Source organism: Nerophis ophidion, linkage group LG16 (genome assembly GCF_033978795.1).
Source record: "Nerophis ophidion isolate RoL-2023_Sa linkage group LG16, RoL_Noph_v1.0, whole genome shotgun sequence".
NCBI lineage: Eukaryota > Metazoa > Chordata > Actinopteri > Syngnathiformes > Syngnathidae > Nerophis > Nerophis ophidion.
In genome coordinates this window covers 23,890,345-23,917,574 of record NC_084626.1, presented here as the reverse complement: position 1 = coordinate 23,917,574, position 27,230 = coordinate 23,890,345, and the positions used below count along the sequence as shown (strand labels likewise).

At 44.1% G+C, this 27,230-nt stretch overlaps 1 long non-coding RNA gene across 1 annotated transcript in view; it reads left to right on the top strand.

The window, feature by feature from the left end:
• LOC133535669 (uncharacterized) overlaps positions 1–20,086 on the top strand; it is a 49,064-nt gene extending 28,978 nt beyond the window's left edge. The window contains exon 3 of the long non-coding RNA XR_009802283.1: positions 19,812–20,086. This is a non-coding gene — a long non-coding RNA (uncharacterized LOC133535669). The remainder of the gene's footprint in view (positions 1–19,811) is intronic.
• The last annotated feature ends 7,144 nt before the right edge of the window (positions 20,087–27,230 follow it).

The following is a 27,230-nucleotide window of genomic DNA, read 5'->3' as shown; positions in this document are numbered from 1 at the left end:
AATCTACCCACAATCTACCGGACTATAAGGCGAAGTGCCGATGAGCGGGTCTATTCAGGTTTTATTTTATATACAAAAGGCTCATAAGGAGTCATGATTTTATTCTAATTGGAAAACACTTCTTTGTGGTCTACATAACATGTGATGGTAGTTCTTTAGTCAAAATGTTGCATAGATTATGTCTTACAGGTCCTCTCCAAGCATGCCTGCCAACCCTCCTTTCCTTCAGGAAAATTAAAATGATAGCATAGTGATATGCCAGGATTACACTCCGTTAACAAAATAGCATTTATAATGAGAGTCAATGGGGACGAAAAATGGGCCCTCAAGTGGGTTCTTCGGACTACCACACACTGCCAGGAGAGCCCGGAATTCAGGGTATGGCACTGTTTTATTTTCATAAATGTGCAGAGAAATGTATTTCTCTCCTGCGTCCGCTCGGCAGCACCTCCAACTCCTACTACGTGTCTCTAACCGGCTGCTGCTAATAAAAGCAACAGATGATTAGATAACAAGGCCCACCTGGGCCATCTACACACCTGTCTCTGTCTTCGAGGCCGGTCCTGGCACACGTCGCTCCGCGGCAGGCCCGCAGGCCACGCCCCCCCTCAATAAGAGGCAATCTAAAACAGAATGTAAATTTACAACAACAAAAAAACTCCCTGGCAACTGTAAGCTTCAAAGTGAACAATCCTATCACATAAACAAAACAATAACTAAATAAATATTCCAGAGAATACAATAAAAACTAATACATTATTGAGCAAAAATAACATCCAGATGACAAGCATGTGGCTTCTGTTGCCAGAAAGATAAAGTCTCCTCAATTCCTTTCCAGTACAGCCAGATATGTATTCGTGTAAGGAAAGCCATCAACTTAATCTTCTGTTATTGATCAGTCCCACCGTATTTGATCAAGACTCCGAGAAGGAGCACAAACAAAAAGGCAAAAGGTTAAAAAAGTGGAGACCAAATCAATAATGATGACTGACAAGATAAAACCGGAGCGATTGGTATCGTGCCCTCTCGGAATAAATAATGGCGTGCAGAATTAAAGTACTTCATTCTCCACTCTGCTGATGCTTTGTCCACCTCTTTTCTTTATATAGTTTATTGGAATATTCAAAAATCAAAACATTTTCATGTAATAAGATACAAATACAAATTCTGATCAGTAGACCTTATACATATGAGTTGGGAAATTGTGTTAGATGTAAATATAAATATTACCTTCCCGGTAAGGTTTATTCAGGTGTACTGGAGAGGAGGCTACACCGGAGAGTCCAACCTCGGATTCAGGAGGAACAGTGTGGTTTTCGTCCTGGTCGTGGAACTGTGGACCAGCTCTATACTCTGGGCAGGGTTCTTGAGGGTGCATGGGAGTTTGCCCAACCAGTCTACATGTGCTTTGTGGACTTGGAGAAGGCATTGGACCGTGTCCCTCGGGAAGTCCTGTGGGGAGTGCTCAGAGAGTATGGGGTATCGGACTGTCTTATTGTGGCGGTCCACTCCCTGTATGATCAGTGCCAGAGCTTGGTCCGCATTGCTGGCAGTAAGTCAAACACATTTCCAGTGAGGGTTGGACTCCGCCAAGGCTGTCCTTTGTCACCCATTCTGTTCATGACTTTTATGGACAGAATTTCTAGGCCTGATGGCTTCATCTGACCGGGATCTTCAGCTCTCACTGGATCGGTTCGCAGCCGAGTGTGAAGCGACCGGAATGAGAATCAGCACCTCCAAGTCCGAGTCCATGGTTCTCTCCCGGCAAAGGGTGGAGTGCCATCTCCGGGTTGGGGAGGAGACCCTGCCCCAAGTGGAAGAGTTCAAGTACCTAGGAGTCTTGTTCACGAGTGAGGGAAGAGTGGATCGAGAGATCCACAGGCGGATCGGTGCGGCGTCTTCAGTAATGCGGACGTTGTACCGATCCGTTGTGGTGAAGAAGGAGCTGAGCCGGAAGGCAAAGCTCTCAATTTACCGGTCGATCTACATTCCCATCCTCACTTATGGTCATGAGCTTTGGGTCATGACCGAAAGGATAAGATCACGGGTACAAGCGGCCCAAATGAGTTTCCTCCGCCGTGTGGCGGGTCTCTCCCTTAGAGATAGGGTGAGAAGCTCTGCCATCCGGGAGGAACTCAAAGTAAAGCCGCTGCTCCTTCACATCGAGAAGAGCCAGATGAGGTGGCCCGGGCATCTGGTCAGGATGCCACCCGAACGCCTCCCTAGGGAGGTGTTTAGGGCACGCCCAACCGGTAGGAGGCCACGGGGAAGACCCAGGACACGTTGGGAAGACTATGTCTCCCGGCTAGCCTGGGAACACCTCGGGATCCCCCGGGAAGAGCTAGACGAAGTGGCTGGGGAGAGGGAAGTCTGGGCTTCCCTGCTTAGGCTGCTGCCCCCGCGACCCGACCTCGGATAAGCGGAAGATGATGGATGGATGGTAAATATAAACAAGAATACAATGATTTGCAAATCATTTTCAACCCATATTCAGTTGAATATGCTACAAAGACAACATATTTGATGTTCAAACTGCAAATAATCATTAACTTTACAATTTGATGCCAGCAACACGTGACAAAGAAGTTGGGAAAGGTGGCAATAAATACTGATAAAGTTGAGGAATGCTTATCAAACACTTATTTGGAACATCCCACAGGTTTGCAGGCTAATTGGGAACAGGTGGGTGCCATGATTGGCTATAAAAACAGCTTCCCAAAAATACTCAGTCTTTCACAAGAAAGGATGGGGCGAGGTACACCCCTTTGTCCACAACTGCGTGAGCAAATAGTCAAACAGTTTAAGAACAACGTTTCTCAAAGTGCAATTGCAAGAAATTTAGGGATTTCAACATCTACGCTCCATAATATCATCAAAAGGTTCAGAGAATCTGGAGAAATCACTCCACGTAAGCGGCATGGCCGGAAACCAACATTGAATGACCGTGATCAAAAACCGACATCAATCACCACATGGGCTCAGGAACACTTCAGAAAACCACTGTTACTAAATACAGTTTGTCGCTACATCTGTAAGTGCAAGTTAAAGCTCTACAATGCAAAGCGAAAGCCATTTATCAACAACATCCAGAAATGCAGCAGGCTTCTCTGGGCTTGAGATCATCTAAGATGGACTGATGCAAAGTGGAAAAGTCTTCTGTGGTCTGACGAGTCCACATTTCAAATTGTTTTTGGAAATATTCAACATCGTGTCATTCGGACCAAAGAGTAAGCGAACAACAACATCCAGAAAGTTCAAAAGCCAGCATCTGTGCTGGTATGGGGGTGCATTAGTGCCCAAGGCATGGGTAACTTACACATCTGTGAAGGCACCATTAATGCTGAAAGGTCCATACAGGTTTTGGAACAACATATGCTGCCATCTTAAGCGCCGTCTTTTTCATGGACGCCCCTGCTTATTTCAGCAAGACAATGCCAAGCCACATTCAGCACGTTTTACAACAACGTGGCTTCGTAAAAAGAAGAGTGCGGGTACTTTCCTGGCCCGCCTGCAGTCCAGACCTGGCTCCCATCGAAAATTATGAAGCGTAAAATAGGACAGCGGAGACCTCGGAATGTTAAATGACTGAAGCTCTACATAAAACAAGAATGGGAAAGAATTCCACTTTCAAAGCTTCAACAATTAGTTTCCTCAGTTCCCAAACGTTTATTGAGTGTTGTTAAAAGAAAAGGTGATGTAACACAGTGGTGAACATGCCCTTTCCCAACTACTTTGGCACGTGTTGCAGCCATGAAATTCCAAGTTAATTATTATTTGCAAAAAAAAAAAAATTAAGTTTATGAGTTTGAACATCAAATATGTTGTCTTTGTAGCATATTCAACTGAATATGGGTTGAAAAGGATTTGCAAATCATTGTATTCCGTTTATATTTACATCTAACACAATTTCCCAACTCATATGGAAACAGGGTTTGTAAAATAAAAAATAAAAACGTCTTCCATCCATCCATTATCTACCGCTTGTCCCATTCGGAGTCGAGGGGGGTCGCTGGAGCCTATCTCAGCTGCATTCCGGCGGAAGGCGGAATACACACTGGACAAGTCGCCTCCTCTTGGAAGGTGGGAGGAAGCCGGAGTACCCGGAGAGAAACTTGTGCATTCACAACATGCAAAAAACACTAAACGCAATACAAAAAAAAACAAACAAGTTCTCTCCAATCTACCCACTACAAACTCAAGTTTCTGGCCTGGAACATTGTACACCAGGGGTCACCAACCTTTATGAAACCAAGAGCTACTTCTTGGGTACTGATTAATGCCAAGGGCTACCAGTTTGATACACACTTCAATAAATTGCCAGAAATAGCCAATTTGCTCAATTTACCTTTAATAAAAAATCTCTATATATAAAAAAAATGGGTATTTCTGTCTGTCATTCCGTCGTACATTTTTTTTCCTTTTATGGAAGGTTTTTTGGAGAGAATAAATGATGAAAAAAACACTTAATTGAACAATTTAAAAGAGGAGAAAACACCCAAAAAATAGAATACCATTTTTAAATATAGTTTATATTCAATTTCGACTCTTAAAAATTCAAAATTCAACCGAAAAAATGAAGACAAAAACTAGCTAATTCGAATCTTTTTTTAAAAATTTTAAAAATAATTTATGGAACATCATTAGTAATTTTTCCTCATTAAGATTAATTTTAGAATTTTAATGACATGTTTTAAATAGGTTAAAATCCAATCTGCACTTTGTTAGAATATATAACAAATTGGACCAAGCTATATTTCTAACAAAGACAAATCATTATTTCTTCTAGATTTTCCAGAACAAAAATTTTAAAAGGAATCCCAAAAACTTTGAAATAAGATTTAAATTTGATTCTACTAATTTTCTATATTTGCCAGAATAATTATTTTTGAATTTTAATCATAATAAGTTTGGAGAAATATTTCACAAATATTCTTTGTCGGAAAAAAACTTTTATTAAAATGTAGTTACTATTTTTTACAATAAAAAATACTTGAACATTGATTTAAATTGTCAGGAGAGGAATATAAAAGATAAAAAAAAGGTATATGTGTTTAAAAATCCTAACATCAGTTTTAAGGTTGAATTTTTTCGCTTAAATTGTCTTTCTGAAAGTTATAAGAAGCAAAGTAAAAAAATAAATGAATTTATTTAAACAAGTGAAGACCAAGTCTTTAATATATTTTCTTGGATTTTCAAATTCTATTAGAGTTTTGTCTCTCTTAGATTTAAAAAGCGGCATAGCTCGGTTGGTAGAGTGGCCGTGTCAGCAACTTGAGGGTTGCAGGTTCGATTCCCGCTTCCGCCATCCTAGTCACTGCCGTTGTGTCCTTGAGCAAGACACTTTACCCTCCTGCTCCCAGTGCCACCCACACTGGTTTGAATGTAACTTAGATATTGGGTTTCACTATGTAAAGTGCTTTGAGTCCCTAGAGAAAAGCGCTATATAAATAAAATTCAATTGAAAAAAATAATAAAAAAGTCCAGCAAAGCGAGACCAGCTTGCTAGTAAATAAATACAATTTAAAAAATAGAGGCAGCTCACTGGTAAGTGCTGCTATTTGAGCTATTTTTAGAACAGGCCAGCAGGCAACTTACGGGCGAGTCCAGTCCATAGTGGATCTAACATAATAGTGAGAGTCCAGTCCATGGTGGATCCAACATAATAGTGAGAATCCAGTCCATGGTGGATCTAACATAATAGTGAGAGTCCAGTCCATAGTGGATCTAACATAATAGTTAGAATCCAGTCCATAGTGGATCTAACATAATAGTGAGAATCCAGTCCATAGTGGATCTAACATAATAGTGAGAATCCAGTCCATAGTGGATCTAACATAATAGTTAGAATCCAGTCCATAGTGGATCTAACATAATAGTTAGAATCCAGTTCATAGTGGATCTAACATAATAGTGAGAGTCCAGTCCATAGTGGATCTAACATAATAGTGAGAGTCCAGTCCATAGTGGATCTAACATAATAGTGAGAGTCCAGTCCATGGTGGATCTAACATAATATTCTGAGAGTCCAGTCCATAGTGGATCTAACATAATAGTGAGAGTCCAGTCCATGGTGGATCTAACATAATATTCTGAGAGTCCAGTCCATAGTGGATCTAACATAATAGTGAGAGTCCAGTCCATGGTGGATCTAACATAATAGTGAGAATCCAGTCCATAGTGGATCTAACATAATTGTTAGAATCCAGTCCATAGTGGATCTAACATAATAGTGAGAGTCCAGTCCATAGTGGATCTAACATAATAGTTAGAATCCAGTTCATATTGGATCTAATATAATAGTGAGAGTCCAGTCCATAGTGGATCTAACATAATAGTGAGAATCCAGTCCATAGTGGATCTAACATAATAGTGAGAGTCCAGTCCATAGTGGATCTAACATAATAGTTAGAATCCAGTCCATAGTGGATCTAACATAATAGTGAGAATCCAGTCCATAGTGGATCTAACATAATAGTGAGAATCCAGTCCATAGTGGATCTAACATAATAGTGAGAGTCCAGTCCATAGTGGATCTAACATAATAGTGAAAGTCCAGTCCATAGTGGATCTAACATAATAGTTAGAATCCAGTCCATAGTGGATCTAACATAATAGTGAGAGTCCAGTCCATGGTGGATCTAACATAATAGTGAGAGTCCAGTCCATAGTGGATCCAACATAATAGTGAGAATCCAGTCCATAGTGGATCTAACATAATAGTGAGAGTCCAGTCCATAGTGGATCTAACATAATAGTTAGAATTCAGTCCATAGTGGATCTAACATAATATCAATCAATCAATCAATCAATGTTTACTTATATAGCCCTAAATCACTAGTGTCTCAAAGGGCTGCACAAACCACCACGACATCCTCGGTAGGCCCACATAAGGGCAAGGAAAACTCACACCCAGTGGGACGTCGGTGACAATGATGACTATGAGAACATGATACTGTGATACTGATGATACTGATGACTATGAGAACATATGAGAACATGATACTGTGAAAGATCAATCCATAATGGTCGCGAGAGTCCAGTCCAAAGCGGATCCAACACATCAGCGAGAGTCCCGTTCACAGCGGAGCCAGCAGGAAACCATCCCAAGCTGAGGCTGATCAGCAGCGCAGAGATGTCCCCAGCCGATACACAGGCAAGCAGTACATGGCCACCGGATCGGACCGGACCCCCTCCACAAAGGAGAGTGGGACATAGAAGAAAAAGAAGAGAAACGGCAGATCAACTGGTCTAAAAAGGGAGTCTATTTAAAGGCTAGAGTATACAAATGAGTTTTAAGGTGAGACTTAAATGCTTCTACTGAGGTAGCATCTCGAACTGTTACCGGGAGGGCATTCCAGAGTACTGGAGCCCGAAATGAAAACGCTCTATAGCCCGCAGACTTTTTTTGGGCTTTGGGGATCACTAATAAGCCGGAGTCCTTTGAACGCAGATTTCTTGCCGGGACATATGGTACAATACAATCGGCAAGATAGGCTGGAGCTAGACCGTGTAGTATTTTATACGTAAGTAGTAAAACCTTAAAGTCACATCTTAAGTGCACAGGAAGCCAGTGCAGGTGAGCCAGTACAGGTATATATGTATGTATATATGTATATAAAGGTATATACAGTACAGGTATATATGTATGTATATATGTATATAAAGGTATATACAGTACAGGCGTAATGTGATCAAACTTTCTTGGTCTTGTCAAAAGTCTAGCAGCCGCATTTTGTACCAACTGTAATCTTTTAATGCTAGACATGGGGAGACCCGAAAATAATACGTTACAGTAGTCGAGGCGAGACGTAACAAACGCATGGATAATGATCTCAGCGTCTTTAGTGGACAGAATGGAGCGAATTTTAGCGATATTACGGAGATGAAAGAAGGCCGTTTTAGTAACGCTTTTAATGTGTGCCTCAAAGGAGAGAGTTGGGTCGAAGATAATACCCAGATTCTTTACCGAGTCGCCTTGTTTAATTGTTTGGTTGTCAAATGTTAGAGTTGTATTATTAAATAGAGTTCGGTGTCTAGCAGGACCGATAATCAGCATTTCCGTTTTTTTGGCGTTGAGTTGCAAAAAGTTAGCGGACATCCATTGTTTAATTTCATTAAGCCACGCCTCCAGCTGACTACAATCCGGCGTGTTGGTCAGCTTTAGGGGCATGTAGAGTTGGGTGTCATCAGCATAACAGTGAAAGCTAACACCGTATTTGCGTATGATGTCACCTAGCGGCAGCATGTAGATGCTGAAGAGTGCAGGGCCAAGGACCGAACCCTGGGGAACTCCACACGTTACCTTAACGTAGTCCGAGGTCACATTGTTATGGGAGACACACTGCATCCTATCAGTAAGATAAGAGTTAAACCAAGACAGGGCTAAGTCTGACATACCAATTCGTGTTTTGATACGTTCTAATAAAATATTATGATCGATGGTATCGAAAGCAGCGCTAAGATCGAGGAGCAGCAACATAGATGACGCATCAGAATCCATCGTTAGCAATAGATCATTAGTCATTTTTGCGAGGGCTGTCTCCGTGGAGTGATTTGCCCTGAAACCGGATTGAAAGGTTTCACATAGATTGTTAGACGCTAAGTGTTCATTTAACTGCTCCGCAACAATTTTTTCGAGGTTTTGAAATAAAGGGAAGGTGAGACACCGGTCGGTAGTTTACCATGAGGTCAGGATCGAGGTTAGGTCTTTTAAGAAGAGGATGAATAACCGCTTTTTTGAATGCTAGGGGAACAGTGCCCGAGGAAAGTGATAAGTTTATAATATTTAGCACTGATGGACCTAATAATACAAAGAGCTCCTTGATCAGTTTCCCAGGAAGTGGGTCAAGTAAACATGTTGTTTGTTTTATTCCATTTACACGTTGTAACAATTCCTCTAATGTTATTTCCTCAAAACGAGAGAAACTATTTTGGAGGGCAGTATCCGCCGTATATACAATCGTGTCAGTGTTAATAGAACCCCGTTGTAGCTGGGACGCATTGTCTTTAATCTCCTTTCTAATGACTTCAATTTTCTTACTAAAGAATTGCATAAAGTCATCAGCTGAGTGGGTGGAGCTACTGGAAGGAGTCCCTTGTTGGGTTAGCGATGCTACCGTACTAAACAAAAATTTAGGATCGTTTTTATTAATGCGGATGAGATTTGAGTAATATTTAGCTTTAGCTAAGGTAAGCATGCGTTTATAAGTTATTAAACCATCACTCCATGCTTGATGGTGCACCTCAAGTTTAGTCGTGCGCCATTTGCGTTCCAGCTTTCTACATAATAATTTCTGAGCTCTAGTTTCTTCTGTAAACCACGGGGTGCACTTTTTTGGAGCCTTTTTTAACTTCAGCGGTGCTATGTTATCAATGGTTTCGCGCAGGGCGTCGTTAAAGTTGTTAGTCCATCCATCCATTTTCTACCGCTTGTCCCTTACGGGGTTGCGGGGGGCGCTGGCGCCTATCTCAGCTACAATCGGGCGGAAGGCGGGGTACACCCTGGACAAGTCGCCACCTCATCGCAGGGCTAAAGTTGTTAGTGAAGTTATCAATAGAGCCCACATATTTTGGGAATGGTGCCATTACCGAGGGCAGTAAGTGAGAGTCCAGTCCATAGTGGATCTAACATAATAGTTAGAATTCAGTCCATAGTGGATCTAACATAATAGTTAGAATCCAGTCCATAGTGGATCTAACATAATAGTGAGAGTCCAGTCCATGGTGGATCTAACATAATAGTGAGAGTCCAGTCCATAGTGGATCTAACATAATAGTTAGAATTCAGTCCATAGTGGATCTAACATAATAGTTAGAATTCAGTCCATAGTGGATCTAACATAATAGTTAGAATCCAGTCCATAGTGGATCTAACATAATAGTGAGAGTCCAGTCCATGGTGGATCTAACATAATAGTGAGAGTCCAGTCCATGGTGGATCTAACATAATAGTGAGAGTCCAGTCCATAGTGGATCTAACATAATAGTTAGAATTCAGTCCATAGTGGATCTAACATAATAGTTAGAATCCAGTCCATAGTGGATCTAACATAATAGTGAGAGTCCAGTCCATGGTGGATCTAACATAATAGTGAGAGTCCATGGGGCTGGTGGTGACCCCTGGTTTACACGGTTCACTTGGTTTGCCCTGAATGATGACCAAAGGCAGGAGATACTATGTCCACCTGTGGTAAAAACCTGGTACATGTGTGTGTGGGGGGGGGGGGGGGGGGGATGCATCAGTATTCAATAACCAGTTCAGAGAGCTGTGTGTAGATTAAATGCTCTCCACTCAGCGTCAAGTGTCCCTGCCTGGAGGTAAACTTGAATCTCAAAACTGCTCTGATAGAGGACTAAATTGGCCTGGATTGCCGTCTTCTGTGGCTTTGAAAAAGCTGCCTTTTGTTCTTGTTCCAACAACAGCAGGATCAATTTCAGCAACTTGTTAGAGGTCCTCTTCTTGGAGATGGGGGAAATATATTGAAGAGGGCGTGAGTGTGAATGTTGTCTGTAGAACTGTGTTGGCCCTGCGACTTGTCCAGGGTGTAACCTGCCTTCTGCTAACGCGGACCTATTCCCTGAATTTTCAAATATTAACACATTTTGAGAATTTTTCCGCCCGACTGCAGCTGGAATAGGCTCGACAATCTCCATCTCATATACATTTTCATGAAAATTGGCACGGTGGTACAGGGGTTTGTGTGTGTGCTTGACAATACGAAGGTCAATCAATCAATGTTTACTTATATAGCCATAAATCACGAGTGTCTCAAAGGGCTGCACAAGCCACGGATCCTACATCAGGGTAAGAACCAACTCAACCCAATGGGATAAAAATGAGAAACCTTGGAGGGACCTCAAGGTTTGGGGACTCTACCCCCTGGGCGATGGACGACGAGTGGATTTAGCATAATAGTGTGAGAGTCCAGTCCATAGTGGATCTAACATAATAGTGTGAGAGTCCAGTCCATAGTGGATCTAACATAATAGTGTGAGAGTCCAGTCCATAGTGGATCTAACATAATAGTGAGAGTCCAGTCCATAGTGGATCTAACATAATAGTGTGAGAGTCCAGTCCATAGTGGATCTAACATAATAGTGAGAGTCCAGTCCATAGTGGATCTAACATAATAGTGTGAGAGTCCAGTCCATAGTGGATCTAACATAATAGTGAGAGTCCAGTCCATAGTGGATCTAACATAATAGTGTGAGAGTCCAGTCCATAGTGGGTCTAACATAATAGTGTGAGAGTCCAGTCCATAGTGGATCTAACATAATAGTGAGAGTCCAGTCCATAGTGGATCTAACATAATAGTGAGAGTCCAGTCCATAGTGGATCTAACATAATAGTGAGAGTCCAGTCCATAGTGGATCTAACATAATAGTGAGAGTCCAGTCCATAGTGGATCTAACATAATAGTGAGAGTCCAGTCCATAGTGGATCTAACATAATAGTGAGAATCCAGTCCATAGTGGGTCTAACATAATAGTGAGAGTCCAGTCCATAGTGGATCTAACATAATAGTGAGAGTCCAGTCCATAGTGGATCTAACATAATAGTGAGAGAGAGTCCAGTCCATAGTGGATCTGACATAATAGTGAGAGTCCAGTCCACAGTGGATCCAACATAATAATGAGAGTCCAGTCCATAGTGGATCTAACATAATAGTGTGAGAGTCCAGTCCATAGTGGATCTAACATAATATTGTGAGATTCCAGTCCATAGTGGATCTAACATAATAGTGAGAGTCCAGTCCATAGTGGGTCTAACATAATAGTGAGAGTCCAGTCCATAGTGGATCTAACATAATAGTGAGAGTCCAGTCCATAGTGGATCCAACATAATAATGAGAGTCCAGTCCATAGTTGATCTAACATAATAGTGAGGGTCCAGTCCATAGTGGATCTGACATAATAGTGTGAGAGTCCAGTCCATAGTGGATCCAACATAATAGTGAGAGTCCAGTCCATAGTGGGTCTAACATAATAGTGAGAGTCCAGTCCATAGTGGGTCTAACATAATAGTGTGAGAGTCCAGTCCATAGTGGATCTAACATAATAGTGAGAGTCCAGTCCATAGTGGGTCTAACATAATAGTGAGAGTCCAGTCCATAGTGGATCTAGCATAGTAGTGAGAGTCCAGTCCATAGTGGATTTAACATAATAGTGAGAGTTCAGTCTTTAATTGATCTAACATAATAGTGAGAATCCAGTCCATAGTGGATCTCACATAATAGTGAGAGTTCAGTCCATAGTGGATCTAACATAATAGTGAGAATCCAGTCCATAGTGGATCTCATATAATAGTGAAAATCCTGTCCATAGTGGATCCAACATAATATTGTGAGAATCCAGTCCATAGTGGATCTAACATAATAGTTAGAATCCAGTCAATAGTGGATCCAACATAATAGTGAGAGTCCAGTCCATAGTGGATCTAACATAGTAGTGAGAGTCCAGTCCATAGTGGATCTAACATAATAGTGACAGTCCAGTCCATAGTGGATCTAACATAATAGTGTGAGAATCCAGTCCATAGTGGATCTAACATAATAGTGAGAATCCAGTCCATAGTGGATCTAACATAATAGTGAGAGAGAGTCCAGTCCATAGTGGATCTGACATAATAGTGAGAGTCCAGTCCACAGTGGATACAACATAATAATGAGAGTCCAGTCCATAGTGGATCTAACATAATAGTGTGAGAGTCCAGTCCATAGTGGATCTAACATAATAGTGTGAGAGTCCAGTCCATAGTGGATCTAACATAATAGTGAGAGTCCAGTCCATAGTGGGTCTAACATAATAGTGAGAGTCCAGTCCATAGTGGATCTAACATAGTAGTGAGAGTCCAGTCCATAGTGGATCTAACATAGTAGTGAGAGTCCAGTCCATAGTGGATCTAACATAATAGTGAGAGTTCAGTCTTTAATTGATCTAACATAATAGTGAGAATCCAGTCCATAGTGGATCTCACATAATAGTGAGAGTCCAGTCCATAGTGGATCTAACATAATAGTGAGAATCCAGTCCATAGTGGATCTCATATAATAGTGAAAATCCTGTCCATAGTGGATCCAACATAATATTGTGAGAATCCAGTCCATAGTGGATCTAACATAATAGTGTGAGAATCCAGTCCATAGTGGATCTAACATAATAGTGAGAATCCAGTCCATAGTGGATCTAACATAATAGTGAGAGTCCAGTCCATAGTGGATCTAACATAATAGTGAGAGAGAGTCCAGTCCATAGTGGATCTGACATAATAGTGAGAGTCCAGTCCACAGTGGATACAACATAATGAGAGTCCAGTCCATAGTGGATCTAACATAATAGTGTGAGAGTCCAGTCCATAGTGGATCTAACATAATAGTGAGAGTCCAGTCCATAGTGGGTCTAACATACTGTAATAGTGAGAGTCCAGTCCATAGTGGATCTAACATAATAGTGAGAGTCCAGTCCATAGTGGATCTAACATAATAGTGAGAGTCCAGTCCATAGTGGGTCTAACATAATATTGTGAGATTCCAGTCCATAGTGGATCTAACATAATAGTGAGAGTCCAGTCCATAGTGGGTCTAACATAATAGTGAGAGTCCAGTCCATAGTGGATCTAACATAATAGTGAGAGTCCAGTCCATAGTGGATCTAACATAATAGTGAGAGTCCAGTCCATAGTGGATCCAACATAATGAGAGTCCAGTCCATAGTTGATCTAACATAATAGTGAGAGTCCAGTCCATAGTGGATCTAACATAATAGTGAGAGTCCAGTCCATAGTGGATCTAACATAATAGTTAGAATCCAGTCCATAGTGGATCTAACATAATAGTGAGAGTCCAGTCCATGGTGGATCTAACATAATAGTGAGAGTCCAGTCCATAGTGGATCTAACATAATAGTTGGAATCCAGTCCATAGTGGATCTAACATAATAGTGAGAGTCCAGTCCATAGTGGATCTAACATAGTAGTGAGACTCCAGTCCATAGTGGATCTAACATAATAGTGAGAGTTCAGTCTTTAGTGGATCTAACATAATAGTGAGAATCCAGTCCATAGTGGATCTCACATAATAGTGAGAGTTCAGTCCATAGTGGATCTAACATAATAGTGAGAATCCAGTCCATAGTGGATCTCATATAATAGTGAAAATCCTGTCCATAGTGGATCCAACATAATAGTGTGAGAATCCAGTCCATAGTGGATCTAACATAATAGTAAGATTCCAGTCCATAGTGGATTCAACATAGTAGTGAGAGTCCAGTCCATTGTGAATCTAACATAATAGTGAGAGTCCGGTCCATAGTGGATCTAACATAATAGTTAGAATCCAGTCAATAGTGGATCCAACATAATAGTTAGAATCCAGTCCATAGTGGATCTAACATAATAGTGAGAATCCAGTCCATAGTGGATCTAACATAACAGTGAGAGTCCAGTCCATAGTGGATCTAACATAGTAGTGAGAGTCCAGTCCATAGTGGATCTAACATAATAGTGACAGTCCAGTCCATAGTGGATCTAACATAATAGTGAGTATCCAGTCCATAGTGGATCTAACATGATAGTGAAAGTCCAGTCCATAGGCCCACATAAGGGCAAGGAAAACTCACACCCAGTGGGACGTCGGTGACAATGATGACTATGAGAACCTTGGAGAGGACGAAAGCAATGGATGTCGAGCGGGTCTAACATGATACGCTGAAAGTTCATTCCAGCCGCGAGAGTCCAATCCAAAGCAGATCCAACACAGCAGCGAGAGTCCCGTTCACAGCGGAGCCAGCAGGAAACCATCCCAGGCGGAGGCGGATCAACAGCGCAGGGATGTCCCCAGCCGATACACAGGCGAGCGGTCTATCCTGGGTCCCGACTCTGGACAAGTGGTTCATCCTGGGTCCCGACTCTGGACGAGCGGTTCATCCTGGGTCCCGACTCTGGACGAGCGGTTCATCCTGGGTCCCGACTCTGGACGAGCGGTTCATCCTGGATCCCGACTCTGGACGAGCGGTTCATCCTGGGTCCCGACTCTGGACGAGTGGTTCATCCTGGGTCCCGACTCTGGACGAGCGGTTCATCCTTGGTCCCGACTCTGGACGAGCGGTTCATCCTGGATCCCGACTCTGGACGAGCGGTTCATCCTGGGTCCCGACTCTGGACGGGCGGTTCATCCTGGATCCCGACTCTGGACGAGCGGTTCATCCTGGATCCCGACTCTGGACGAGCGGTTCATACTGGATCCCGACTCTGGACGAGCGGTTCATCCTGGGTCCCGACTCTGGACGAGCGGTTCATCCTGGGTCCCGACTCTGGACGAGCGGTTCATCCTGGGTCCCGACTCTGGACGAGCGGTTCATACTGGATCCCGACTCTGGACGAGCGGTTCATCCTGGGTCCCGACTCTGGACGAGCGGTTCATCCTGGATCCCGACTCTGGACGAGCGGTTCATCCTGGGTCCCGACTCTGGACGAGCGGTTCATCCTGGGTCCCGACTCTGGACGAGCGGTTCATACTGGATCCCGACTCTGGACGAGCGGTTCATCCTGGGTCCCGACTCTGGACGAGCGGTTCATCCTGGATCCCGACTCTGGACGAGCGGTTCATCCTGGGTCCCGACTCTGGACGAGCGGTTCATCCTGGATCCCGACTCTGGACGAGCGGTTCATCCTGGGTCCCGACTCTGGACGAGCGGTTCATCCTGGGTCCCGACTCTGGACGAGCGGTTCATCCTGGGTCCCGACTCTGGACGAGCGGTTCATCCTGGATCCCGACTCTGGACGAGCGGTTCATCCTGGATCCCGACTCTGGACGAGCGGTTCATCCTGGGTCCCGACTCTGGACGAGCGGTTCATCCTGGGTCCCGACTCTGGACGAGCGGTTCATCCTGGGTCCCGACTCTGGACGAGCGGTTCATCCTGGGTCCCGACTCTGGACAGCCAGTACGTCATCCATGGCCACCGGATCGGACCGGACCCCCTCCACAAGGGATAGTGGGACATAGGAGAAAAAGAAAAGAAACGGCAGATTCATTATTAGTAGTTGTATTGCCATGTCTTCATTTCAGATGTCATTCTGGCTTCCATTGACCCTCGATTCTTCTCAGCCACATATTTCATCTTAAACCTCGGGTCATGGGCAGAGTTCATGTCGAGTAGCTCTTGTATTCTTGAGTCATCATATTTCTCTTTGAGGTAATTTATGAAGTTCTGCCTGACGGTCTTGGCAGGGTCTGTGTCGTTCTCTATTGATGTGCGGAAGAGCTGGGGGGATTGGCTCCATAAGCGATGCGCTCACGTCTCGAGACTGCATCTGTACACTCAACCGGAGGACTTAGTTCCTGGATGATGGCCTCGGGCGACCTCCGTGTCTCGCCAAGAAGGGGTGAGATGTCTGGTTTTTTTAACGGTCATTGGAGAGGACCTGAGTGATGGCCTTCTGCTGCTCCAGAACCCTGCCGGTCATGACTTGCTGAGATCCCCCATCTGGTGGCACACTCTGTTTTCAAGGAGTGCTTAGGTAGTTTTAGTTCTTTCCTTTTTCTCCAAGTGTTGGGGAAAGCGCTGACCAATTTTTGACATTTACCGCCAATCCTGTTGTCTTTCTTTGTATCCTCTAGGACGGGGGTCGGCAACCTTTACCACTCAAAGAGCCGTTTTGACCCGTTTCACCAAGTAAAGAAAACAATGTGAACCACATACAGTAACTCTTTTGACATTTATAATAAAATACTGCATAAAGAGTTTTTTTTTTTTTTTGCTTTGTGCTATGTATAAACCAGGGGTCTCAGACACACGGCCCGCACCTTAAAATGAAAATTTAATGCTAGTGCGACCCGCGAGTTTTATACCAATGCCGCTTGACAGCGTCACACCTGCCAACCGTCCCAATTTTCCCGGGAGACCCGAATTTCAGAGTAATTATTCTCTCGAATGTACGCTGGTGTTCACCCAAAGAACAATGATAAGGGCGTACAAAGATGTCACTACCGCCCTCTACAGCTTGTACGAATAGCTTGCCAGCCCAAAGAATTGTTTGACGAGGCTATTGCAGACACACGTAAGAGCCTGCAAGGCATCCTTATTCAACAGCAATACAGGTTACGCTGAGGGTGGCCGTTTAAACAACTTTAGCCCTCTTACTAATATGCTCCACACTGTGAACCCACACCAAACAAGAATGACAAACACATTTCAGGAGAACATCCGCACTATAACACAACATAAACACGACATAAGAAATACCCAGAATCCTAAGTATCCACCCATATACCACAGACCCAACCCCCCCTTCCTGCCCCCACCCCTCCATAAATAAATGATAAATGGGTTGTACTTTAATATCGCTTTTCTACCTTCAAGGTACTCAAAGCGCTTTGACACTACTTCCACATTTACCCATTCACACACACATTCACAAAATGATGGAGGGAGCTGCCATGCAAGGCGCTAACCAGCACCCATCAGGAGCAAGGGTGAAGTGTCTTGCTCAGGACACAACGGACGTGACGAGGTTGGTACTAGGTGGGAATTGAACCAAGGACCCTCGGGTTGCGCACGGCCACTCTCCCTCTGCGCCACGCCGTCCATTCGTCGGTTGAGGTAGGCAGGGCTGTGGGGAGGGGGGTTGGATTGGTGGTAACTGGGTGTATAATGGAGCCCGGAAGAGTCAGGATACATAGGGTTATGGGTATTTGTTCTGTCGTGTTTATGTTGTGTTATATATATTGTTATACATATATTCTTGTTTGGTGTGGGTTCACAGTGTGGCGCATATTAGTAAGAGTGTTAGAGTTGTTCGTATCACAACCCTCAGTGTGACCTGTATGGCTGAACGTGTACAGATATGCCTTGCAGTTGCGTACGCGTTCAGATAGAGGTCGCATCCAAAATGTGACCGCAGTGCTTGCTTGGTGCCGTATCTACGTAAGATTGGCATGTTTCATGCCGCAGTTTTGTGAGTAGTCCTTGTCCATAGTCTATGCTAAGTATTAGCTTTAGCTCCAAGTGAGATCAGCGTGTTGTGCCTTGGCCTTGTGTTCCGTTTTGTTTGCACCTCCTTGAGTTTTGATGATTTATTCATGTTCCTACCTCACGCTTTCGTCCGGAGTCGTCCGTCTGCATTACGGGAGAACACTCGTTCGAATGCTGAAAGAGAAACCGGGCTACGATGTCTTTTGAAGAGCAGCGAACTGGCAATTATTTTTTGCTCATCATGTTTAGGCAGGGGGTGTCAAACTCGGGGAGAAGACGGTGCCGGAGGTGAGCCACGTAAATAAGACCGCCCACAAAACGGTCGATCCTGAAGTGACTTGAAGATAGTCTGTGAAACATAATGTATGCAATATTTTGACCAAATACTACAAGGAAGTGTTTTCCATTTCGAGAAAAAAAAAATCCTAATACGAACCCTTTAATGCGGCTTATAATCCGGTGCAATTTTTGTATGAAATAGACCTGACTAAACCCGCTCATCGGTAGTGTGCCTCTTAATCCGGTGCGCCCTATGGTCTGGAAAATACGGTAAATCAAATATTTAGGTATATTTCCCTTTTACTCAGGTGAAATTACTAACATCATCATCATCATCGGCGGTCACGAGTATGACGATTCTCCTGGTAGGGGTGTATCCCACTTTGGACATCTGTGGTTACCAAATCTGTGCCCCCCCCCCCCCACCCCCCCCCCCCCCCCCACCCCCCCCCCCTCTCAGCAGAAAATAAGCGGCAGATCAACTGGTCTAAAAGGTGGGGTCTATTTAAAGGCTAGAGTAACCAAATGAGTTTTAAGAAGGGACTTTTTTTTTAATTGAATTGAATTGAATTATATTTATATAGCGCTTTTCTCTAGCGACTCAAAGCGCTTTACATAGTGACACCCAATATCTAAGTTACATTTAAACCAGTGTGGGTGGCACTGGGAGCAGGTGGGTAAAGTGTCGTGCCCAAGGACACAACGGCAGTGACTAGGATGGCGGAAGCGGGAATCGAACCTGCAACCCTTAAGTTGCTGACACGGCCCGCTCTACCAACCGAGCTATAACCGCCCCTTAAATGTTTGGGCTTCACGGTGGAATAGGGGTTAGTGCGTCTGCCTCACAATACGAAGGTCCTGCAGTCCTGGGTTCAATCCCGGGCTCGGGATCTTTCTGTGTGGAGTTTGCATGTTCTCCCCGTGAATGCGTGGGTTCCCTCCGGGTACTCCGGCTTCCTCTCACTTCCAAAGACATGCACCTGGGGATAGGTTGATTGGCAACACTAAATTGGCCCTAGTGTGTGAATGTTGTCTGTCTATCTGTGTTGGCCCTGTGATGAGGTGGCGACTTGTCCAGGGTGTACCCCACCTTCCGCCCGGTTGTAGCTGAGATAGGCTCCAGCGACCCCAAAAAGGGAATAAGCGGTATGAAATGGATGGATGGATGCTTCCACAGAGGCTTTGACTTGGTTTTTAAACTAAAATCCTTATTTTGCACAATTTTCGAGCAAATGCACTGGTGATGCGTTTCATGGAAAAGGGATGAGTTTCCTGTAATGTTATGATACGCTTTGAAAACAAATTTCCAGCAGCGGCATTCAGCTGCGATGTGGTTATTGGGGCTGGTCTATTATTTTGCCCGCGTAACATAATGCTGAACAATGTTTTCGGAGTATCAAAATGCTTGCCATCAGCTTCCCATGTACCCACTGCTTAATAAACAACTTTGCACAATATCCCGTCCTGTTTACCTGATTCAGCTGACTTCATGTAAATTCAGCACCGCAATACTAATTTGTCCTACTTTATTTTATTTTTTATTTTTTTTTGTATCCTCCAGAGTCAAAAACGGGGGATGTTTTGCCAAGGAAATACACCCGACTCTCCGGCGACAGGATAGAAAGGAGGAGACTCGTTGACCTTGGAAAATGAAGATGCGGTTGCCACGGCAACTGTTAATCCCTCTGTCACTCAAAGGCTGACTGACTGGTGAACGCCGACTCTCGCCCGCCTTTCATGAAAATTTCTGGTATGCATATTTCCCACGGTGAGGCTTTGCCTCTTTTCTCGAGCGTGCTAGGGTTTTATTTGATATGGAAATGTGCCAATATCCAACGGGACCCCAAGTGTAGTCGCTACTGTATTATTAGTAACAGGGAATGAGACTACAGTGATTTAAAACACTGCCGATCCAGAATTTGTTCATGTTAAGAAATAAAAACACATGTGTGTAAAATGTTGTCCTAAAACAAGGGCGTCAAACTCTGGCCCTTGAGGCAATATCAAATTAACATTAGAGCTGGCTCCCTTATGTTTGTGGGGAGTGCTCAGAGAGTATGGGGTATCGGACTGTCTTTTTGTGGCGGTCCGCTCCCTGTATGATCAGTACCAGAGCTTGGTCCGCATTGCCGGCAGTAAGTCGAACACATTTCCAGTGAGGGTTGGGACTCCACCAAGGCTGTCCTTTGTCACCGATTCTGTTCATAACTTTTATGGACAGAATTTCTAGGCGCAGTCAAGGCGTTGAGGGGTTCCGGTTTGGTGACCGCAGGATTAGGTCTCTGCTTTTTGCAGATGATGTGGTCCTGATGGCTTCATCTGACCGGATCTTCAGCTCTCACTGGATCTGTTCGCAGCCGAGTGTGAAGCGACCGGAATGAGAATCAGTACCTCCAAGTCCGAGTCCATGGTTCTCGCCCGGAAAAAGGGTGGAGTGCCATCTCCGGGTTGGGGAGGAGACCCTGCCCCAAGTGGAGGAGTTCAAGTACCTAGGAGTCTTGTTCACGAGTGGGGGAAGAGTGGATCGTGAGATCGACAGGCGGATCGGTGCGGCGTCTTCAGTAATGCGGACGTTGTGTACCAATCCGTTGTGGTGAAGAAGGAGCTGAGCCGGAAGGCAAAGCTCTCAATTTACCGGTCGATCTACGTTCCCATCCTCACCTATGGTCATGAGCTTTGGGTCATGACCGAAAGGATAAGATCACGGGTACAAGCGGCCCAAATGAGTTTCCTCTCCCTTAGAGATAGGGTGAGAAGCTCTGCCATCCGGGAGGAACTCAAAGTAAAGCCGCTGCTCCTCCACATGGAGAGGAGCCAGATGAGGTGGTTCGGGGCATCTGGTCAGGATGCCACCCGAACGCCTCCCTAGGGAGGTGTTTAGGGCACGTCCAACCGGTAGGAGGCCACGGGGAGAGACCCAGGACACGTTGGGAAGACTATGTCTCCCGGCTGGCCTGGGAACGCCTCGGGATCCCCCCGGGAAGATTTGGACGAAGTGGCTGGGGAGAGGGAGGTCTGGGTTTCCCTGCTTAGGCTGCTGCCCCCGCGACCCAACCTCGGATAAGCGGAAGAGGATGGATGGATGGATAGAGCTGGCTCACCGCTGCAACACCACATTCACCGCTAATACTTATACTCGTCAACCCTCTTAATTTTTTCTTGGGAAACTCCCGAAGTTCAGTGACCCTCCCGAATTTCTCCTGATTTCCCCCCGGAAAATAATAATGGGGGCGGGGCCGTGGAAAGCACTGCTTTTGGCGTTCTCTACATGTCGCCATGTCCACTTTTCTTCCATAAAAACAGCGTGCCAACCCACTCACATAATATATGCGGCTCATACATACACACACACACGTGTATACAAGGGCATACTTGGTCAACAGCCATACAGGTCACACTGAGGGTGGCCGTATAAACAAGGTTAACACTGTTACAAATATGCGCCACACTGTGAACCCACAGCAAACAAGAATGACAAACACATTTCGGGAGAACATCCGCACCGTAACACAATATAAACACAACCGGACAAATACCCAGAACCCTTTGCAACATTAACCCTTCCAGGATGCTACAATATACACCCCCGCTACCACCAAACCCCGCCTCAACTCAAACCCGCCGCCGAAAAAAGGCATTAAATTTGTGTTTTTATTCTATTTGATATGCCATTGATATTTTTTAATTATTATTATTTGAAACTGGATTTTGTATGTCACTATAAAGTTATATAAGCCTTGCTTGTTCAATATTCAATGCAAAACTTGTTTGGGTCCCTATTAAAAGGTTAATTTGTTCAACCTTGGCCCGCGGCTTTGTTCAGTTTAAAATTTTGGGCCCGCTCTGTATTTGAGTTTGACACCCCTGGCCTAAAACATACTTGCCAACCTTGAGACCTCCGATTTCGGGAGGTGGGGGGCGTGGTTAAGAGGGGGAGGAGTATATTTAAAGCTATCCATTCATCCATTTTTCTACCGCTTATTCCCTTTGGGGTCGCGGGAGGCGCTGGTGCCTTTCTCAGCTACAATCGAGCGGAAGGCGGTGTACACCCTGGAAAAGTCGCTATCTCATCGCAGTATGTGTAGAAATCTTTATTTATATTTGAATCACTTGTTTATTTTTCAACAAGTTTTTAGTTATTTTTATACTATATAAATACAACTCTCTGCACTGCTGACCTGTCTACACTCAGGATGGTCTCCTGCTGGCCCCACTATGGACTGGACTCTTACTATTACGGAAATGCTGATTATCGGTCCTGCTAGACACCGACCTCTATTTAATGATACAACTCTAACATTTGACAACCAAACAATTAAACAAGGCGACACGGTAAATCATCTGGGTATTATCTTCGACCCAACTCTCTCCTTTGAGGCACACATTAAAAGCGTTACTAAAACGGCCTTCTTTCATCTCCGTAATATCGCTAAAATTCGCTCCATTTTGTCCACTAAAGACGCCGAGATCATTATCCATGCTTTTGTTACGTCTCGCCTCGACTACTGGTAACGTATTATTTTCGGGTCTCCCCATGTCTAGCATTAAAAGATTACAGTTGGTACAAAATGCGGCTGCTAGACTTTGGACAAGAACAAGAAAGTTTGATCACATTACGCCTGTACTGTATATACCTTTATATACATATATACATACATATATACCTGTACTGTATATACCTTTATATACATATATACATACATATATACCTGTACTGGCTCACCTGCACTGGCTTCCTGTGCACTTAAGATGTGACTTTAAGGTTTTACTACTTACGTATAAAATACTACACGGTCTAGCTCCATCCTATCTTGCCGATTGTATTGTACCATATGTCCCGGCAAGGAATCTGCGTTCAAAGGACTCCGGCTTATTAGTGATTCCCCAAAGCCCAAAAAAAGTCTGCGGGCTATAGAGCGTTTTCATTTCGGGCTCCAGTACTCTGGAATGCCCTCCCGGCAACAGTTCGAGATGCTACCTCAGTAGAAGCATTTAAGTCTCACCTTAAAACTCATTTGTATACTCTAGCCTTTAAATAGACTCCCTTTTTAGACCAGTTGATCTGCCGTTTCTTTTCTTTTTCTCCTATGTCCCACTCTCCCTTGTGGAGGGGGTCCGGTCCGATCCGGTGGCCATGTACTGCTTGCCTGTGTATCGGCTGGGGGACATCTCTGCGCTGCTGATCCGCCTCCGCTTGGGATGGTTTTCCTGCTGGCTCCTGCTGTGAACGGGACTCTCGCTGCTGTGTTGGATCCGCTTTGGACTGGACTCTCGCGACTGTGTTGGATCCATTATGGATTGAACTTTCACAGTATCTTGTTAGACCCCGCTCGACATCCATTGCTTTCCTCCTCTCCAAGGTTCTCATAGTCATCATTGTCACCGACGTCCCACTGGGTGTGAGTTTTCCTTGCCCTTATGTGGGCCCTACCGAGGATGTCGTAGTGGTTTGTGCAGCCCTTTGAGACACTAGTGATTTAGGGCTATATAAGTAAACATTGATTGATTGATTGATATTATGTTACAACCACTATGGATTGGACTTTCACAAATATTATGCTAGACTCACTCGACGTCCATTGCACCGGTCTCCCCTGGGGGGGGTTGCGGTCCTCTCCAAGGTTTCTCATTGTCGTCCCACTTGGTTGAGTTTTTTCTTTGCCCTCTGAACCAAGGATGTCGTTGTGGCTTGTGCAGCCCTTTGAGACATTTCTGATTTAGGGCTATATAAGTAAACATTGATTGATTGATTGACACATAAGAAGATACGTGTAGACTGCAATATGACGCCAGTAAAACAACATTCCGCAGGAATCAATGGAAAACTTTTACAATTGTGCCATCAGTGGAGTCTTAACTTTTGTTTTTTTTAGTGTGGTTTTTGCTAGCTCCACTAAAGCCAACCAACAGGCCCTCCGGCGAGTGGTTAAGGGAAAAATGCAAGGACTATACTCCCAGAGATGAGTGCCATGTACACAGCTCGCTGCTTAAAGCGAGTACGAAACTGCAGGACAGACATCACCCAGCACATGGCCTCTTCAAGCTGCTACCCTCTGGAAGGAGGTTTAGATCGATTTGCACCAGGACCAGCAGAAAGTCTCACAATCTGAACCCCCAGGCTGTAAGACTGCTAAATGAACAACCCGGCCCTATACTGCCCCCGACCATCTTATTACCTCACTCTTCACCACCTCAATAATTGTGCTCCGGACATCGCATTTCTGCAACATCAACGTAACACCCATCAGACATCTGACTCTTGCCACCCCCACACCCCTCTATTCGAGATCCTCTAGACCAGGGGTGTCAAAGTCAAATACAGAGTGGGCCAAAATTTAAAACCTGAACAAAGCCGCGGGCCGAGGTTGAACAAATTAACCTTTCAATAGGGACCCAAACAAGTTTTGCATTGAATATTGAACGAGCAAGGCTTATATAAACTTTATAGTGACATGCAAAATTGAGTTTCAAATAATAATAACAATAATAATTAAGAAATATCAATGGCATATCAAATCAAATTTGAATAATTGAATAAAAAATGAATGCCTCTTTTGTATTTGCAGCCTTCTGAGGTAAATATCAACATTAACTTTTTCCACAGGCTTATACATATGAAAATAAAATAACGATGAATAAATCAACCATTCAGGCCTTTTTACTGCTCAGTTAATGTCGGGGCTCAGGTGGGCGGGCGGGGTTTGTTGGTAGTGGGGGTTGGGTTGTGTATATTGTAGCGGTCCGGAAGAGTTAGTGCTGCAAGGGTTTCTGGGTATTTGTTGTGTTTTGTTACGGTGTGGATGTTCTCCCAAAATGTGTTTGTTATTTTGTTTGGTGTGGGTTCACAGTGTGGTGCATATTTGTAACAGTGTTAAGGTTGTTTAAATGGCCACCCTCAGTGTGACCTGTATGCTGTTGATCAAGTATACCTTGCATTTACATACATGTGTGTAGAAGCCACAAATATATTACGTGACCGGGTCGGCACGCTGTTTGTGAGGAGGGAAAACAGACCTGAGGACAGGTTGTAGGGGACGCTAAAGACATTGCCTTTAAGGCACACCCCCAATATTGTTGTCCGGGGGAAATTCGGGAGAATTGTTGCACCGGGAGATTTTCGGGAGGGGCACTGAAATTCGAGTCTTCCGGGAAATCGGTGAATGCGGTGTTACATCGGCACCGATGTATAACACCGGCGGGCCAGTTCTAATGTAAATTTGATACTGCCTCAAGAGCCAAATTAAATTACAAACTTGGCGGGCCAGAGTATGACACCCATGCTCTAGACAATGCTAAAATGCAAACTATTGTCAACCTGCACTTCAATGCAGTTTCTCTCATTCAACCTATTTTCGATTAGGCTTGCACCTCCTGGTACCCCAGCACCTCCAAAACCCTCAAATCTAGACTCCAAACATCCCAGAACAAGCTAGTCCGGTTACTTTTAGACCTCCAGCCCAGATCACGCCTCACTCCAACCCGCTTTGCCAAAGTGGGCTGGCTCAGGGTGGAGGACAGAGTAACAACTTGCACTGAGCCTGGTCTATAAAATCTGCTACATTGAATTGATCTGAATTGATTAACGTGGACCCCGACTTAAACAAGTTGAAAAACTTATTCGGGTGTTACCATTTAGTGGTCAATTGTACGGAATATGAACTGAACTGTGCAATCTACTAATAAAAGTATCAATCAATCAATCAATCAATACACCTTCCTGATACTGAAGTACATGTCAAACTATTTCCTTAACGTAAATGACCGCCATAACCACAACACCAGGGGGAGCTCCACAAACCGCGTTAAACCCAGATTCCGATCTAACAAAAGTCTTAAAGGCCTACTGAAAGCCACTACTACCAACCACGCAGTCTGATAGTTTATATATCAATGATGAAATATTAGCATTGCAACACATGCCAATACGGCCTTTTTAGTTTATTAAATTACAATTTTAAATTACCCGCGGTGTTTTTTGTTGAAAACGTCGCGGAATGATGACGGGTGTTTGTGACGTTATTGGTTTGAGGGGACATATTAGCTCAGCACCACTTACGGCTAAAAGTCGTCTCTTTTCATCGCATAATTACACAGTAATTTGGACATCTGTGTTGCTGAATCTTTTGCAATTTGTTCAATTAATAATAGAGACGTCAAATAAGAACGCTGTTAGTGTAAAGCGGTGGATTGCAGCTGCCTTTAGCACCGAAACCCAGCCGGTCTTTCTTTGTTGTGAAGCTTTAACACAGAGCCGTCAAGCGAACATGTTTCTCTACGTCAACCAGCAAGTTTTTGGATGGGAAAATTGTGATATTAAGGCTGCTCTTACCGGAGACTTCAGTGGATTATGGGACTTCCTCAGGCAGCTGTGATCTTGGTTCCTCCATTGGCTTCTCTGAGAAACACTGGCGTTCACCGCAGCCATCCGACTTTCAGGTATGACAGTAATCTCACTAAGTTTGACACCCATGGACTACACACTAAAAAATGGTGGTTTATTTCGACAACTCAATTCAAGAGTTGCCAATATTGGGTTAAATTTTGGAGTTATTTTTGTGAAGAGCAATCCATTTTCTGGGTTGCATCAGAATCCGAAATACTTTATTAATCCCTGAGGGGGAAATCAAGATTTTCAGCCCGATCCGATTCAAGATCAGACAAACATTATAGGCCAGGGGTCGGGAACCTTTTTGGCTGAGAGAGCCAAGAAGCCAAATATTTTAAAATGTATTTCCCTAAGAGTCATATAATGTTTGTTTTTTTAACACTGAACACAACCAAACGCGTGCATTTTTAAGTAAGACCAACATTTCCAGAGTATAATAGGTCTCTTATTCTTTGTTATCCATCCATCCATCCATTTTTCTACCGCTTATTCCCTTTTGGGGTCGCGGGGGGTGCTGGCGCCTATCTCAGCTACAATCGGGCGGAAGGCGGGGTACACCCTGGACAAGTCGCCACCTCATCACAGGGCCAACAC